We start from the raw sequence: 18,163 nt of genomic DNA, 5'->3' as shown, positions 1-18,163 counted from the left end.
AACCTTTGAAGAAGGTAACCAAGCAGGAGAGAGAAGGCCCCACATGGCAAATGTAACATCATCTCAAAGCCAAGGAAATGGGTGTGTTATTTATATCTCCCAATAGTGTGTCCAATAGTCTACCTTTCTCTTTCCAATGTCTATTGTACTATGGCAAAAGATGTAGTCATTCAATAGAGTTATGCAATTCTGGCTTTCCATCAATTATAAAAACCACGACTCACGAGGTCAAGAGATCAAGACCATCCTGGTCAACATGGTGAAACCCCATCTCTACTAAAAATACAAAAAACTAGCTGGGCACGGTGGCGCGTGCCTGTAATCCCAGCTACTCGGGAGGCTGAGGCAGGAGAATTGCCTGAACCCAGGAGGCGGAGGTTGTGGTGAGCCGAGATCGTGCCATTGCACTCCAGCCTGGGTAACGAGCAAGACTCTGTCTCAAAAAAAAAAAAACCACGACTATCAACATTGATTAATTGGATCTTTATACAAACAACCCTGCAGTAGTAAACACCCATTGTGTGGCAGTGAGACATATGTTTGTCATATCCATTAGGGGAGCACTTGGGGCCCAGAGGACTGATGAATTGGCCCACATTGTCTTACTACACAGCTGTCACAGCTTCTCTGATAGCAGGTGATAGTTCTGCAAGAGCATGTCAAATTGGTGCTTATCTCTTATGACATCTGTTGATGGAAGCTCCCTTTTAGGTTTGATCCAGACAATGACCTTGATATTGCTGGTGAAGAATAAAGGCTCACAATTATTGTTTTAAGAAGGAGAGACTTGTAGCTTGTGCCTCACACCCGTCATATCAAATTATCAGGCTGAAACTGATAATACAATGAACACTGGCTCTCGACAGCAGTGTTATATCTGCTGGATTTGTACGCAGAGTAAACCTTCTGCCAGCTATCTCATAGAAATCCATGGAGATAAGATGTGGTTAACACCTGGAGTTTTTCGGGTGTGTGCTCAGACACTCTGGTTGCGGAGGGTAACATCTATTTCATAATGATACCTTTGAGGACTAAACCTTTAAATCTAAGAAGTGGAAAATAATGATTGAGCTGTGTTTTACAGAGTTTCAGGGAGATGTAAATGGAAAGAAGACTGAGCTTCTTTGGAAAATGGAAAGATGGTGGGTATTGGATTATTGGCTCCGCTGTTAGGGCCATAAGACCTTGGTGGAGTTAGTCTTATGGAACTTTTGTCCACCTGTAAGATGCTGATGCCAATATGTACCCTGGCTACCTTACACTGTATGTGCGATAAGGAACTTGGAAGCATTTTTTGTTTGTTTGTTTGGCAAAGAACTGTATAAACATACAATGGGTGGTATTTTTTCAGTCTGTCTCTGAATATACAGATAATACAAACGTTAAAGTGCGACGTTTTAACCACTAGTATTTTCAAGCTTTTGTTTTTTGGAGATAGATGAACTATGGGATGCTAGAATCGGTAGCCATGCAGAGTTAGGAGGTCTGTTTTCAAGTCTAAATCATGTAACAACTAGCTTGGTGACCTTGGATATCCTAGTTTTGAATTTGGTTAGTCTCATTGGACAGTGATCTCTGACTTTCCTTCCATTCTTTTGTTCTATGAATAGTGGCTACTTCTATTTGCTGGGGCGCTTGTGTTCCATCTCACGGCGTCATTTCATCTTTGTGATCAGGAAGGTTAAACACTGTTCATGCGTCAGTCAGCGGTACTTAATTGTACATAAAGCATCCAGGGAGCTCTTTGAAAATGCATATTTCAAGGCTTCACATCCAGAGAGTTCGATTCAGTGAGTCCAGTCTGGATTCCAGGAATAACTATTATCAGCATCCCATGTAAATCTAGTCCAGGTGGTCTTTTGAAAACCATTGGTGTAGAATATGTATATATTTCATGTTTTATTTATTAATAATTTATAAGGTGAAAAAGATATTATTTTGATTGTTATTTTTCATTGAGGCTACTGCTGTACTTCCATCACTAAATTGGCTTTGTGTAAATACAGTGGGCCAGGATGAACCAGGATTATTGAGTGTCTCTGGGCTTGACTGTAGTGTACTGTGGGTTTGCATATGTAAGTTATATTCTTTATGGTTTTCTCCATGAAAGCAAAAAGAAAAAGCAACATATGCTTTAAAATTCTGCTTGTATATAAATTTTGTATTTGGTATTTCATTACAGTCACTTTAGAGTTAGTGAACATGGGGTTAGCTTGGTGCTTTCCCAAAAGTGCTTACCGTGGAGAAGACTTGATGCAGTGTCTGCACAGATTAGGATTGTGGTTAGGGGAGCAAATGGGAGCAGCACTGTGGTTGCTTCTGCTCACCTCTCACACCATTCCTTTTGAACTAAAGAAACCTCTATTCCAGTTGTATGGTGGCATCCTTCACTGATAGGTGTTTCCAAATTCTAACTCAGTTAGACACGCGAACAGGATGTTGATGAAAGGAAAAGACAAAACACGATGATACTTTTGAGTTTAAAGTGGTGTCAAGGATGAAGAGCAGGGGGAAATCAGTTGGGGACTTTCACGACCTCATGCAAAATGCATAGCATTTTCATTTTGTAGAGCAAACGTGTCCCCAAGCAGTGTTTTTGAAATTTAGGTTTCTAATTTATGTAGAACTTTACATGCAAGAGCGAGTACAATAGACTGAATGAATGTATTCCGTGGAATACAGATGCTCTTTAGATCCATTTTGCCTTGTCTCGTCATACATACGCCGGTTGCCCACCTTCATTGTGTTTTTATAAAGGGTTCACCTCTAAGGTGAAATGGAAGGACTGTGGATAGGAAACAACTCAGCAAAGGAGCAGACCACACTTGTTGGAATTGTTAGTAAGATCAAGTTCTGAATAACCATGAAAGACTCTTTGTGTTTTGTTTCATAAACGTATATATATATAAGGGTGATGATTAAGGTATGAGGTGAGCTCTAACCAAATCCATGTTAAAGAAAGCAAAATTCATTTTTTTTTTAAATAAAAGCTATTCAAGTTCTTTAACCATTCACAAATAAAATTACCCACACAGAAAACTAGTGAAACTTTCTGAATAATAGTTTAATTCTCTCTTAATGCGTAGTTTCTTTATTTGTTTGATTATAGTGTTCATTAGTATTGACTAAGTAGGTAGGTGCAGTGGTTTGTATCTCCAGATAAGCTAGAGTCTGTGAAAACTCCCAGCTTCCATTTTCATCTTTTTAAAGCCTTACGTCCCACTTTTTTTCTTTTGAGATGGAATCTTGCTCTGTCGCCCAGGCTGGAGTGCAATGGTGCGATCTCTGCTCACTACAACCTCTGCCTCCCGGGTTCAAGTGATTCTCTTGCCTCAGCCTCTCAAGTAGCTGGGATTACAGGCACATGTTGCCATGCCTGGGTAATTTTTTTTTTTATTTTAGTAGAGATAGGATTTCATGGTGTTGCCCAGGTTAGTCTCAAACTCCTGAGCTCAAGCGATCCACCCATCTCGGCCTCCCTAAGTGCTGGGATTACAGGCGGGAACCATGGTGCCTGGCCTACTTCCTACTTTTTTCAGTGTCAGCAGCTATTCTCCTAACATAAATATTTTTGTCACTGTAATTGTGATGGAACAAAGGCAATTCATGGGTCTTCCTACATTTCAGTTGTCCTACTTACTCCTGTGACAGAATTAGGTTTTTATTTCCATCTAATAAGTTATATCAGTGCAAATACATTTCTGGCACCATTATAGTAGATCTTAGTACAGCAGCCAAATGGAGGGAGTGTGTTTGAGTACTTAATTTGGGCAAAGTGGTTTTTAAAATATGTTTATAACAGTAATCCAAATATCTTCTATTAAAACCCCTGTAATCAGATAAAATGCATTAAAACATCAGAACAGAAACTTGGGTAGTTACAGTAGAGTGATCCTGTCATCTCTTAAACCAGCCAAGGTGTGAAATTAAAATGTTGGCTAGCCGTAAACATATACAATTAATTTCAGGAAGGCTTTGTCAATAATTGCTGGATACTTACAGATAATTTTATAGTATGCACTTTTTAAAGGTACATGACTCATAGAAGTCAACGTAAGAAGGGGGAATGTGGTTTTGTTTGAGTGTAGCAGGTACTATTTACATCTCTGGAAGTGTTCTGATAAGAGGTAGTTTTGAATGTGTTCATTACATTTGAATATTGGTTCTTCGTTGTTTAAAAAAACTATATGATTAAGGTTTGAATTTTGAAACCAATTTACTGGTGATGTCAGCATTTTATAACTCTTTCAAAGTGAAAGTATGATATTTACTTGCACATTAAATTAGCTCCTTAAAATACAAAAAAAAAAGGTGTAAACTGTAAATTATAGCATTGACATCAAAAAGATTTTCCTACTCTGTGTCTATTTATTTTTCTGTTTTTTTTTTTTTTCTATTTTAATTGAAGTTTATAATCATTTTCTAAAACTGCCAAGCCACTGGCTTTCTTACTACAATTATTGTATAAAGATGATGTGCATAATATTTTCAGTTCTGATATCGGGATTGGATTAATTTGATGTTCATGCTGGCTTTTAAGGATACATAGTTTTTAGAGAGAGACTACCTGGCTAGAGCTTTCAAGTGGAGAAAACAAAGATTCTAATTGCAGCTCTAACTTGCTCTGTGGACTTGAGCTCCTCCAATTTTCGAAAGTTTATTTTTCCAGCTGTAATTTGGGTAGTACCAATCTCATAGATTGTTATGAAATTAAGTGGGGCTAGGCCCCCAAAAGGAGGATGATCTTGGTTCATTTTTCTTTTGTTCTTCTTATTTTTCCAGATACTATCTGTGAGGTATAGGTCCTGATCCCATGACTTTGATCTGATAAGCATAGGTCTCATGAAGTGAAGTTCCCTGGAAGTTTCTACCAACGGCATGCTATAATCCCTTCTGAGCTTCCCCTTCTTTTTCCTCTGCTACAGCAGAAACAGAAAAAGCTTTCTAATTGAGTATAGTCACCAGGATTCTCTTTCAAATTTAGAAAGCCCAGGATGTTATGAGATCTGGGAGGTGTTAAAACATCACATTAGTCAACACAAGCTATTTTTATGGATGTACCTATCTGTCTTCTCTCCTGTACTTTGAGCTAAAGTCCTTATGGCTAGGGATTATGTCTTAGTTACTCTTATTTCTCCAGTGCACTAAAAGATGGCCACTCATCAAGGTCTGTGAAACTAGAAAGAAGTAAGTATTAGAGTGTTCTGATAAGAAAGAGTTAATGCCACACATTTCTCTAGTTAGGATAGCTTTTTTTTTGTTTTGTTTTGTGGGAGGAGCGGTTTTGTTTGTTTTTTGGAGACAGTTTCTCTCTGTCGAAGGACTGGAGTGCACTGGTGTGATCACAGCTGGCTGCAGCGTTGACTTCCATATCCCAGCCATCCTCCCAATCCGGTTTCCCAGGTAACTGGGACCACAGGCATGCACCACTACACCTGTTTAGTTTTATTTTTTGTAGAGATGGGTCTTCTTATGTTGCCCAGGCTGGTCTTGAACTCTTGGGCTCTAGTGATCCTCCCGCTCTGGGCTCTCCAAGTGCTGGGATTCCAAATGTGAGCCACTGTGCCTGGCCAAGGATAGTTGGTTTTAAAGTGCCTATAGATATGTTTTATTAAGAGAAATGAGGAACCGGTCTCAGTGGTTCATGCCTGTAATCCCAGCACTTTGGGAGGCTGAGGTGCGTGGATCACTTGAGGTCAGGATTTCGAGACTAGCCTGACCAACATGGTGAAACTTTGTCTCTACTAAAAATACAAAAATTAGCAGGGTGTGGTAGTGCCTGCCTGTAATCCCAGCTACAGTAGGCTGAGGCAGGAGAATTGCTTGAACCCAGGGGGCAGAGGTTGCAGTGAGCCGAGATTGCGCCATTACCCTCCAGCCTGGACAACAGAGCGAGACTCTGTCTTGAAAAAAAAGAAAAAAGAGAGAGAGAAATGAGGGACATCAAACATAAGAAAAAAATCCAATAGATGTTAACAGAGCAAACACTTTTAGTCTCAGTTTAAAAATATTATTTAGCAATAAATAGGTTTTGAACATGGCTTTTTCGCAATAAACTTTTTTCTTCTTTTTCTGCCAAAAAAAAAGGAATTATTATGAATAGGACTACGAAACATGATTTCATACATTTTCTTTATTTTCTAAATTTGAGACAGGGTCTCACTCTGTCACCCAGGCTGGAGTGCAGTGGTTACAAGTGGGCGGATCGCAGCTTACTGTAGGCTTTATCGCTTAGGCTCAAGCAGTTCTCCCTTTTCAGGCTCCAGGACTATAGGCTTGTGCCACCAACTAGTTTTTTAATTTTTAAAATTTTTTATTTTTTCACTGTGTTGCCCAGGTGACATAATTTTTATAATATAAATATAAGGGTAAAGAACTCAAAGGTCAGAGATTATAATGCTAAAAGATATCATTGGTGAACCGATCTGAAAAGAGTAGATTTCTAAAGGGAGTGTCAAAGAGCTTCCAGTTCAGTGTGATTTTCTCACTGGCAAAACTAATTCCATTGATTTTAGTAATCATAATCTATTTATTTTCTCAGGTAATTATAGGGAAGCCTAATAATTATGGTATACATTGTTATATTATCTAAGGTATACATTTGTTCAGAGATTAAAGGGGTATTTTTTTCTACAAACGCTGCAGATATGTGTGCTCATTTATAAATAAAAATAATAGCTAACATTGGCTGTAAGATCACTATGTGTCAGTTTCTTTGAGTGCTATCTTATGTAGTTCTTAACTGCCCTAGGAGGTAAGTATAATTATTATGTCCGTTTTATTTATTTGGCTATTTAATTTTAGAGATAAGGTCTTGCTCTTCTTCTGCCTAGGCTGAAATGTGGTGGTGCTATCCTGGCTCAGTATATCTTCAAACTCCTGGACTGAAGTGATCCTCCTACCTCAGTTTCCCAAGTAGCTGAGACTGCAGGTGTGTGCCACCACACCCAGCTAATTTTTAAACTTTTTGTAGAGATGCCATCTTGCTGTGTTGCTCAGCCTGCTCTGGAACTCCTGGGCTCCAGCGGTCTTCCCACCTTCCCAGCCTCCCAAAGCACTGAGCTTACGGGCTTTATTTGCCACTCCTAGCTTATCTACATTTTAATGATGAAACAATTAAAGAAGTTAAGCGACTCCCCCAGGACCACTGTAACTCCTAAATGTTAGTTGTGGGTTGCTGGAGGCCTTTTTCTGAATGAAACATATGGCCTTAGGATCTACAAATTGACCTGGAAGAAAGGAACTAGAATTTGCAATAGGAAATATTATCACTTTTAAGAACTTCCTTTGGGCCATGTATGGCCAGTTTTCAGGAAAATTCAGATTTCTCTTAGGCACTTACAGACTTTGCCATTTTTCAGCTTATTTGAACATCTCCTTTCACTTTGTTTTGTGATTCCTTTATTTGCCTCTGGGGCAGGGAGTGTCATCAAGGAAGGTGATTGTGGGTGTTCTTCTATTTGAGGACTTTTAGGTGTGGCTGGATAGTTTCTGAAGCTATTAAAGGCCTGAGAGTCAGGGAAGCAACCTTAGGGCCCATGTGACACATGGTATCTGAAGTAGAAATTTTGTATCTGTACTGTTTTCTATACTCAGACTTGGAAGGAAAAACCCTTCACCAATTCACTTTAAAGGGTGCATCTATAACAGGGTGTGGGGGAACATTACTCAAATAATCCCTATATTTCTTTCTCTAGTTAGACTCTATGTATCTGTAACTATGGGTGGATAAAAGGACCAGGGTTCTCTAAGAGCCTAAATTTAAAGAGTATATTAACAAAGCAATTTAATAATGAATACACTCTGACTCCAGTTATGCGATGCTGTGAAGGTTTCAGATAGGTGATAATAAATAATATTTTAGGATTTTCAAAATGTTTATCTCATTGAGAAGTAGAGTAAGTGGGAATTATCTCAGTTCACATTTCCCACTTCTCTCATCTCCTCCCCTTCTCTTCCTTTCTTTTTTAAAAACTGCTTTTCAGTTTCTACAGTATGCCAAGAACTGTGGTAATACCATTAAGGGTTATTATTGAGACTAAAGAGAGGTCAGGCCAGATGACACACAGTCTAGGAGCCAGGTTTAATGGGTAATACTCCCTACCTCGTTTTCAAATATTGTTTGATAGATAGATTGATTGATACAGTGTCTAGCTCTGTTGCCCAGGCTGGAGTGCATTGGGGCCATCTCTGCTCACTGCAGCCTCTGCTTCCTGGCCTCAAGCAATTCTCTAATCTAATATTATTTTCTGAGAAATATCTTTTGGCTATTTCAGAGAAAGAATGGAATTGTTACAGGGAAGGGGTCCCAATCCAGACCCCAAGAGAGGGATCTTGGATCTCCTGCAAGAAAGAATTCAGGGCAAGTCTGTAAAGTGGAAGCAAGTTTATAAGGAAAGTGAAGAAATAAAAGAATAGCTACTCCATACACAAAGCAGCCCTAAGGGCTGCTGGTTGCCCATTTTTATGGTAATTTTTTGATGATATGTTAAACAGGGGGTGGATTATTTATGCCTCCCTGTTTTAGACCATGTAGGGTAACTTTCTGACATTTCCATGGCATTTGTAAACTGTCATAGTGCTGGTGGGAGTGTAGCGGTGAGGAGGACCAGAGGTCATTCTTGTGGCCATCTTGGTTTTGGTGGGATTTAGCCGGCTTCTTTGCTGCTACCTGCTTTATTAACATGATCTTTATGACCTGTATCTCCTGGCACTTTTTATCTCATCCTGTGACTTAGAATCCCTTAACTCTCTGGGAATGCAGCCCAGTAGGTGTCAGCCTCATTTTACCCAGCCCCTATTCAAGATGGAGTTGCTCTGGTTCACATGCCTCTGACAGAATGCCTTACATGATGTCAGATAGAATCAATTTTTTAAAAACAGGCATATATTAAAGAAAGGAACCAAAAATAAAGCATTAAAACTTTTGATGTCGAGCAGTCATTAGAAAGGCATAATGCATGACCGCATACATACATATATACATACTTATATATGGAAGGTAGGGAAATGATGAAGTGGTGATTGCTATTTGATCACACCTTTGTGTCCTTGAATAATAATGGTAGTGCTGTCCTATGCTTGTATACTTTGTGTAACTCATGGGTATGAATGTTTATCATCTTCACAAAATTATAGTGACAGCAATATATTTACTATTTCTTCTTCTTTTTTTTTGAAACAGAGTCTCACACTGTTGCCCAGGCTGGGGTGTAGTGGTGTGATCTTGGCTCAGTGCAATCTCTGCCTCCTGGGTTCAGGCAATCCTCCTGCCTCAGCCTCTCAAGTAGCTGGGACTATAGGCATGCACCACCACACACAGCTAATATTTTTTGTATGTTTAATAGAGACGGGGTTTCACCATGTTGGCCAGGATTGTCTCAATCTCCTGACCTTATGATTTGCCTGGCCTCCCAACTTGCTGGGATTACAGGCGTGAGCCACCGTGCCCACCCTATATTTATTATTTCTTAATAGAATTTTACTGATATTTGCTTGGGGAAGAGTAGAGAGTCTTTGCTTGAGAAGAAAATTTTTTGTGTGTTTGGGAAAATCTGCTCTGGATTGACTGAGGTCACATACCAACTTCAAAGAAAAAGTGATGTCGGGTTGGGGAATCAAAACATTAAAAGTGTAATTAAGGAAGGAGGTTTTATCTGTAGAATTGATAGAGTAAATAAGAGTGACAGATATTCATTACACAGTGCATCTAAACATAAAAGAATAATTCTTGACATAAAAGAAAAGTTAATTAAAGCTGGCTACATCTGCTATACCACCTTTCTTAAGGAAGCAGAAGTTGGGAGGGCAGTTGGAGTTTGCAGTTGGTTGCTAAGACTTTGAGCTTGATTTCTGGAAAGAAATAACAACAAACTTCTTTGCTAACATTAAAGATACTAGAAGTCTGCAAGGTAACACTTGCTGCCTCTCCCCTACTGCCTGTCAACCAAATGTGTTTCTCTTCTTATCTTTTTTATTAGGCTGACATATTTAGTGCTTATATCTTCCAAACTGGACAATTCCAGGTCTCTTCCAGCAAGGGAAACTTTAAAGAACCTCAGGGGTTACCCTGAGGCAGTTGCCTTTACTGAATTCTAAGCAGTCTCCAGGGATTCTTTCTTATACCAGCTACAACCAAACTGAAACTTTCTAGCATTATCTGCATTAGGGTTTCTTGAGGAAACCTTTAAGGACAAGGAACATGTGAAGGGATTGCTACCAGACTACTGGTGATAATAATCTGTGCATATAAGTAAATGCATTTATTTTAAAACAGACAAATTTGAAAGGCATGTTTCTTACAGATACCTGTGTACTCTGACATGAAGATAACAAGTATTTCAGTATAGTACCGTAGAACTCTAATTAGTATTGAATAAAGCCATGCATGTGAAATTAATATAGTATCTAGGATAAATATGCTCGGTGCATTATCATTTGATTGGATCGTTTTTATTAATCCTTATAATAACCCTGTAAAGAAAGCAGGTCGGGCTTATGCATTCAAACTTTACATGTAAAAGTGAGGCTCTTAGTCATTATTGTGACTTCTCAGAGGCACTTAAACTAAGGAAATGAGACTAGGATCCAGATACTCTGACTTACAGCTCATTGTAAATTTATATCAATGAGAAGTCTGTGACTAAAATAACTGTATTTATTATATATGATCACCGAAGCACTAGTAGGAGCCAGTATTGCACATTAAATGTATTCAACTCCCTGTAAACTTCAAGAAGGCACACCTTTCTTGTATGAACTGCTGAATTGCAACTCCCACGATCAACACTTAACATAGAGTAGGTGCTTAATAAACATTTGTTAAATGAATGGATGAGTAAAAAAGTCACAGCCTCTAGATCATATGCTATGCTAGCTTTCAAATGCAACAGGGGACTACTCTGTTAAGGATGATTCAGAATGATTTTGGTAGATTTAAAAATATTCCATTTATAATCATTATCCTATTAGTAAATATCAGAACGTCTCTGCTGAATTATTATGCTTAGACCAGCAAACCCAGAATTGTTTTGCTTTCCAGTCCCTAAATCCCTGTTTGAAAGCAGTATCATCTGCATTCTTGACACAGGGAGTGGTAGGATGGCACTTCGTATGATGTAAACCCTTAAAAGTTTTAAAAGCTATTATTATCTTATTTCTTAAAGAGTTTCTGGAGAACTGGACTTAATGACCCTGGGAGTGACCCTGCATGGTCAGGTTGTTTAGTTCTTACATTTAAAGGTCTAGTGAATTAAGACTTGACTGGGAAAAAGCACACCAAAGAAGAAAAAGGAAAATTTGATTCATAGATGTATGCTTAGTCATGTAAAATGTTCTAGTTATCATATAATGAAATAAAGGAGAAAATTCCATTCGTAAAGAGTGGAATTCCATTCGTAAAGAGTGGAATTCCATGTAAGACTAGCATGAGACTTTGAGCTTTGAGTCAAGTTGCCATTTCTCTTGTAAGATAGAAGCTGTTAAGGCTGAGGTCGAAGGATTGCTTCAATCCAGGAGTTCAAGGCTGCAGAGAGCTATGATTTTTGCCACTGCACTCCAGCTTGGGTGACATATCAAGACTCTGTCTCTAGAAATGAAAAACAAATTCTGTTAAATTTATTTTCCAAGAGTCTGTACTATTCTAGACACTAAAGTGAATAAATACAAATATGAGAAGATACATTCTCTACTCTCGAGGACATCATAATTCAACAAAAAAACAAAGACAGATTTGCAAATATCTTTAATATAAAGCATCATAGGATAAATGGTTCAGCTTTTGCTCCTTGTGAGATTAGTGAGAGGAAGATCACATGCAGTTGGTGGATGAGATAGAGCTTCACAGATATGGTGGTGTTTGGGATAGTTCCACAGAGTTTCTGGCGGATAGTGGGATGTTTGACAAGCAAGATAGAACCCCATGGCAAGAGATCTCAAGGGCAAGGTGATCTTCATAGTGTGTGATGGTGCAGAAAGGACGTTTCCCAACTTCATCATGTGTAACTTAGCCATCCTTTATGCATATCATCAAGACGCCGTGTGTTGGCACAGAATAAACAAAATTAAACAATCTATTTATTTGATAGCTTTGGAAAATGAATTGATGGTGGAAAAGTTTGGAATTCATGACTAAATGAGCTTTTCATATTATTGTACATCATAGTTATAGTGAGAAGAACTGGAAGTAAATCTCTTGGCTATAAGACAATCATATTAGGATTTATGTTCATTTGTAGCTTGAATTTATTTTATTTGTTTATTTTGTGTTGAGGGGCTTTCTGGCAAAAACTGGAAAGCTTGCTAGACAAATTTGAAAAGAGCTGTAACGCAGCTTGAATACATTTTATGACATGATCAAATCCTGTATGCTTTAAGTCTCTTGAATATGTACTAATAGTAAGGTGTATAATGTTATGGCAATTTTCAGTTTATCCCAAATGGTTGGGGAGTGGACTTTTCCAATTAATCTAGCAATATAGTAGCTAGGAGATTACAGAAATATTTTACGTAGGTTATTCAATTGCATAAACTAGAAAAAAACAAAAATTTTAACACAGAAAATATTGTGAACATAATTTGAATTGAATTTTATATTTCATTATTTACAAAGCTCTTTCAAGTTCTAGCGATGTTTGAGTTTACCAATGAAAGTATTTGTTATCCTTTATTTTCTAGGAAATAAATGATGGGCAGTTGGCATTTCTAGTTATTTTAATTCTGGATTAAGGAAACTTGAATTTCTCAATCAGAAAATCAGAGCTTCTGTATTTAGTCTCCTACATAAATCTATTATGTGAATAAAATAGAAATTGTACTCATTTTCAGAGCCATGAATTATCAGGCATATGATGATTCGATGTGATAAGTTATAGATTTTAAGTTAATATAATCCAAATCAGGAAGCCATAGATAACTACAGAGTTTTAAAAAAATTAAATATTGGGTGGCTAGAGACAGTTAAATTCCATATTCCTATTTCATAATCACAAGTACTCTGATGACTGATAAGTATTGTAGGCTGTGCAATACTCACTTACTCTAAGCTACTGATAAATGTAATTTACTGGGACCATTCTTACATCCCAGTGTCAGCCTACCGAAGAATATTTTGTATTAATGGTAAAGGTCTAATATTTCATAGTCTTTCACTGGCCCCTATTATGGAATACTGTTCAGTTTTATGTATTCAAATATTTTCCCTCCCCAAGGAAATTTGAAATATTAGATTCCAAAATAATTAAAATTTACTTAAAACTTGGCAATTAAGAATGAGGACAATTCCTCTCTACTTATCCCTTCATCTCTATGTTTTTAAACATACAAATATGTTCCTAAACATCTGTTGGCTTATAACATTTTCTGCTGTGGCTACTAACAGTGTACGCAGATTCTTTGGACAGGCTAAACTTGATACATTTTATTAGAAACCTAAACCTGCCTTTGCGGTTATCATATTTTATCATTTGGTACTTAATTTCTTCAGAAGTATTTTCTTAGGGAAGTTAAAAGAACTTGGCTCGATGATGTAACCACACAAGATAAAAAATGTCTTTTAATTTTTTTAAAACATGCAACTTGGTACATAGTTCTATGCATTTTGTTTGAGCTTATTTTTCAGAATAAGAGTACATTAAGAAATAACCCTCTCCTTTAGATCTTATATGCTACGTAGTGAACAGTGGCATAGATTGCTTTAGATAACTTTGATTTTAAATTTTATTCATTTCCTCTTCAAAAATGAGACTTTGTAATAATTTTCTAACTTTAAATTTTTGGACTGTCCTAAAAGGACATTACAGTCTATTCTTACATTGTCTATGATTTAAATATTACTGAGATAGTAGTAAATGATATATTGATTGCTATTACTCTGTCTCCACAACGCAAAAGTTTTCATTTATCATTCCAGTGACCCTGATATTGGTGGTGTTATCCAGTGTGTGAAATTAAATCTCCATCATACTTTCGCTTGTGTAATTCCTAGGTAGGCTATGTAATTTTTTCATTGGCTGGGTATGGTGGCTTATGCCTGTAATCCCAGCACTTTGGGAGGCCAAGATGGGTGAATCGCCTGAGGTCTGGAGTTTGAGACCAGCCTGGCCAACGTGGTGAAACCCTGTCTCTACTAAAAATAGAAAAAAAATCCTTAGCTGGATGGGGTAGTGGGTGCCTGTGATCCCAGCTCCTCGAGAGGCTGAGGCAGGAGAATAGTTTAAACCTTGTAGGTGGAGGTTGCAGTGAGCCAAGATCATGCCACTGCACTCTAGTCTGGGTGACAGAGTGAGATTTGTCTCACAAAAAAATTTTTCTTGGGCCGGGCGCGGTGGCTCATGCCTGTAATCCCAGCACTTTGGGAAGCCGAGGCGGGTGGATCACGAGGTCAAGAGAGCGAGACCATCCTGGTCAACATGGTGAAACCCCGTCTTTACTAAAAATACAAAAAATTAGCTGGGCACGGTGGCGCGTTCCTGTAATCCCAGCTACTCAGGAGGCTGAGGCAGGAGAATTGCCTGAACCTAGGAGGCGGAGGTTGCGCCATTGCACTCCAGCCTGGATAACAAGAGCGAAACTCCATCTCAAAAAATAAAAATAAAAATTTTTCTTTTCTTCATATAAAATAAACATAGAGGTGGATGATACTAATGTTTTCCTATTTTCGTAGTGCCCAAGAAATTAAAATGAAACCTTTAAATGAATGCTGAAGATTTGAAAAGGTTTCATCCTTCAGGCTAAGAGATGTTATGAATTCAAGAAACTTAAGTGCATACTGAGAAAAGAAACAACTTCATTTTGTTGTTGTTGTTGTTTTTGTTTTTGTTTTTTGAGACAGTTTCGCTGTTGTTACCCAGATTGGAGTGCAATGGCACAATCTCAGCTCACTGCAACCTCCGCCTCCTGGGTTCAAGCAATTCTCCTGCCTCAGCCTCCGGAGTAGCTGGGACTACAGGCGTGCACCACCATGCCCAGCTAATTTTTGTATTTTTAGTAGAGACGGGGTTTCACCTTGTTCACCAGGATGGTCTCCATCTCTTGACCTCATGATCTACCCACCTTGGACTCCCTTAGTGCTGGGATTATAGGCATGAGCCACCGCGCCGGGCCAACAACTTTGTTTTAAAATTGGGTCCCAATAATTAGCAGTGCAAAAACTTGATTTATGTTCCTTTGTGTACTGTCACTCATTGATCATTTATGTAAAGGCAATCGGGCTCTTTGATGATTTTTTTTTCATGATCGTAAGTTCATATGTAATTTCCCCCAAATCCTGAGTCATTGCATTATTGCTGCCAATTATCTAAAATAACTTATTCCTCAGTTTGCTCTTTCTTGTTAAGTTCCTCTGAGGCAAGTCAACGAAGTTAAAATCTCTTTGAAACCAAGACAGCTCTATAATTTATTTCTCATTTTAGGGAGAAGTTATGTTGCTGCCCTCAAATTTGGCTTCTGCTGAGGGCTGTGACACATGCCTGTAGCTCCAGCTACTCGGAAGGCCAAGGCAGGAGTATTGCATAAGCCCAGAGTTCAAGTCCAGTATGGGTAACATAATGAGACCCTGTCAAAAAAAATAAAGAAAGAAAGAAAAAAATTGGCTTCTGTGAATATAAATGCTACTAGAGAGTATGAATCTAAATCCCACTGGAGAGTCTACAGTAATTTTTTGGAATTCTTTCAAAGTAGTGTGATATAAATAAAAGATGATTTTCCACACATTTTACCAGAGTGCAACCTAATGTAATGGGCAGCAGTATGTAAAATGGGCTTAAGTATTGTTTTATTTCCGTACCCTCTGGTTCTTCAGTTGCATCCCCTTTCTGCCTTAAGTTAAACATATTGCACTTCCATCTGCTATACACTATAGATGATTCACATTTATTTTTTGCAGGGATATTTTTTAAATGAGTTTAGGGAGCAGATGTTTTTGCATTCATACTTGCCTTCCTTTTCTTGATGTCTTTCCACAAATACAGGGGGGAGAAATGCACTGCTGCTGTCCTTGGTGAATTTTGCATGTCTCTCTGATTCAGGCTGCTGCACTGTAATGTGTGATAATGTGACAACTGCAGTGAAGTAAGATTCCTTAGTTTCCGAGGACTTTATATCAGTCTCGCAGCTGTGCTGCTGGGAGTTCAAGAACTTTTTCAGCTCTTGGTAATTCTTCTTTGGGTAAAAGTGAATCCAGCCAGACCTGTTCCTCTTCTCATAGTCTCCATTGTTGAGACTGATTTTAGACAGGTGGTTATGGATTTACAAATGAACTTGTAAATACAAACCTAGATACATACAGTGTATCTATAGCACACTTTCAGTATTGGGTTTTTTTTCCTGTTCCAATATCTGGATAAAACACCTGGATTATTTTAAATTACATGACAGATGTTGTCAGTCTTAACTTGTCTTTATCAAAATGATGTCTAACCGAATGTTGTGATTATTTGGCAAACCTCCGCAAACCAAACTATGTTCTGAATGCAGATGTAACTTGGTAGAGTAGGAAGAGCAGTGGACTCAGAGTGAGAAGACTTAGACACTGTCATAGTCATTGCTTTATTACGAATTATCCCAAGCCTGACAGCTTGCAACAGCACAGTTTCTGAGCAACAGGAATCTGTAGTTCTGGCTCACTCAGTCTCTCATGAAGCTGCAATCAGAATGTTAGATGGGGCTGCAGTCATCTGAAGGTTTGGCTGGGGCTAGAGGATCTTTTTCCAAGATGCAAGTCTGTTGACAAGCATTCTTACCTCTATTTTGAACCAAAGAACCCTCAATTTTTGTTCAGTTGGGTTCTACCATTGGACTGCTCACATGGTAGTTGGCTTATTCCAAAATGAGTAATCAGAGAAAGAGAAAGAGAGTAAGCGCCAAAGGTAGAAGTTGCTTAAAACCTAATTGTAGAAGTGACATACCATCAGCATACAGCTTGCAGCAATGCTGTTACAATGACAGGAGTACAGACAATCTATGCATACGTGGAAACAGGGATAATTGAGGGTCAGCCAGGAGGCTGGCTACCACAGGTGTGAGTCATCTGTTTGCGGCTATGTCACCAGCTTCTTGAGCTTGAGTTTTCAACATCCTAGTTCCTCACCTCTACTCAATACAAAAAAAAAAAAAAAAAAAAAAAAAAAGAGCTTGAGTTCCTCAGTGGAAGCAGAGGCATTGTATCTCTTTTCCTACTGATCACTTGAAAGGTAAAGATCTTAGATGATAGATATGGGAGCATTTTGTAAATGTGAAATAGCATTACCTATGGGGGTTGAGGAATCATATACCTTTTTAACAGTAATAAAGAAAAAAGAGGGAGAGAAGAATAGAGAGAAATGGAGAAAAGGAAAAAAGAGGGAGCAAAGAAGTAAAGTGTGTCTTTTGTGAGCAAGGACTAGAGGTCTTCACCTCTAGCAGAGGCTTTTGCGCCTTGTTTTTATCAATAAATTTGATTACTCACAAAATGTGTGCTTAAATATATCCTCTAGATACATAATTTTATTTTTAAAGGATTAAACAGCGACAAAAAGGCTATATAACAAGCCCCTCTTCTCAACTGGGGCAGACATGAGTAAGATCAACTGAATTTAAGCTGGATTTCAGTCATCAGCCCCAATACTTTCTCATTGTCTTCCTCGAAAAGAGAGCTGAATGCACACCTCCCGTATAAATAAATGCTTCTACCGTCCATTAGAAAAGGACAGCTAAGGTAGGCATTAGTATTTCCGTAAGCATTGACGTTGGCTCAGTATAAACTAGAATCTAGAAAGTGACTGCATTTATTATCATTTTTAATGTGTATGTTCTGGAACTCATTTCCCCAATGGATGACTTTCAATTTCATTTTGTGGCATCCAATTTTGGAGACTTCTTCTTACTTTTAGAATCAAAGTAACGGTCTCTTTAGTACAATAGGTGACTGGAGACAGTTTACCAAGTGGAGTCATAAGTACATCAAATTCATGTGTCCAAGGCCAAAAGCAATATTCCCTCAATCTACCCTCAGCATATACGTGCTATATTGATACGGTTATCTGATGAGGTCATTTTGATGTTGTCTAAAAACAAACTATTTCAGCCTTTTTTCTGTCCTTAAGAAATGACTGTGACAGATAATTTCACATATTCCCTCATAATTCTCACACATTTCTTGCTTCATTGCCTACTCAGTCCCTGACCT

The 18,163-nt window shown here is 38.2% G+C and overlaps 1 protein-coding gene and 1 non-coding gene across 51 annotated transcripts in view; one reads left to right on the top strand and one right to left on the bottom strand.

Moving 5' to 3' along the window:
- PTPRD (protein tyrosine phosphatase receptor type D) overlaps positions 1-18,163 on the top strand; it is a 2,336,513-nt gene that overhangs the window by 1,835,154 nt on the left and 483,196 nt on the right. The window lies entirely within an intron of this gene.
- On the bottom strand, positions 12,270-12,331 carry LOC118148354 (U7 small nuclear RNA). Its single transcript, XR_004735148.1, has one exon. It is a non-coding gene; the product is annotated as a U7 small nuclear RNA (small nuclear RNA).

The sequence above is a fragment of the Callithrix jacchus genome, chromosome 1 (assembly GCF_049354715.1).
Source record: "Callithrix jacchus isolate 240 chromosome 1, calJac240_pri, whole genome shotgun sequence".
Lineage (NCBI taxonomy): Eukaryota > Metazoa > Chordata > Mammalia > Primates > Cebidae > Callithrix > Callithrix jacchus.
The sequence above is the reverse complement of the archived record's forward strand: the minus strand, read 5'-3'. Positions and strand labels throughout refer to the sequence as shown.